We start from the raw sequence: 1,144 nt of genomic DNA, 5'->3' as shown, positions 1-1,144 counted from the left end.
AAGCTCTTATGCGTTCATGTCCATGCGCAGAAATGAACCTGATTAATAGCTTTAATAAGATCGGCGAAACCGGCAAGGTAGCATTTCAATAACTTTTAATTTTGCACCACGAAGCTTTACATTACTATATAGGAATTACAAACTTTGATTACATCGAGCGAGATTGATCGATTTCTCATAGGCATGCCCCTAAATTCTATCATAGCCATTCCCCTCAAGTCTATTTTGTATTCATAAGCGGTGTATGAATTAATGCACAAGCAAGCCTCATTTTTGGTAATAAAATTACAGTATACTTAACCATGGATAATTTAATGGAGGCAAAATTTACATTACGAAATTTGCAAAGTTGAAATATCATATATAGAGATCGAAATTAAAACACTGCAATGCATTTTCTTAATTTTTGGTGTTGTTGTAACTGAGGACATATGCATCCTTTTATAATTTAATTATTTTATCAAAAAAATTGGCATGTTCCAATTTCGAAATAAGAAGAAGCTTTTTGAAGTTTTCTTGCACATTAGATTGATAATTATATCATTTTTTTAATAATAGTAATCAAACATGGATGCATTGTTCATGCAAAGCATCACTTTTGTGTTAACACTTTGGCCATGAAAGAAAAAAATTAATGAGTTTTAGAATTTGATTGTATTTTTAAAAGTTTTAGAGACTTCATTGTATTTTTGCAACAAGTTTTAGGACTTTTAATGAATATATTCAAAAAAAAAGAATACCCCCAATGTTAAGAGTGCATGATCAAATTTTTTTTTAAGAATGCACTTCGTTGAAAGTGAAATATCTTTTAGGGAAATTTGTTTGAAAAAATATATTTTCAAATTCATGAAAAGATTGATTAAATAACAATTAAATAGATTGATGCATGCCGCGAAAAATAATTAATTCGAACGATTTTCATGCGGTTAATTTTTTTTAGTTCGAACAATTATCAAGGGTCCGCCATTTTTTTTAAAGAAATAATTAGGTTTTTCAAGGAAATTTTCGATTGATATCTTGGAAATAATCGTGATTAATTAAAAAAAATGTTGGAAATGTTCGTATATCGGAAGAGTTTTAGACCTCTTCGAATTATATAATCCAAAAGAAAATTACAAGTTTATTTTCATTAGGACTTCTTCTA

This window comes from Syzygium oleosum, unplaced genomic scaffold, assembly GCF_021117445.2.
Source record: "Syzygium oleosum isolate NSW1041296 unplaced genomic scaffold, Sole_v2.1 Sole_v2.27, whole genome shotgun sequence".
NCBI classification, from domain to species: Eukaryota; Viridiplantae; Streptophyta; class Magnoliopsida; order Myrtales; family Myrtaceae; genus Syzygium; species Syzygium oleosum.
The sequence above is the reverse complement of the archived record's forward strand: the minus strand, read 5'-3'. Positions refer to the sequence as shown.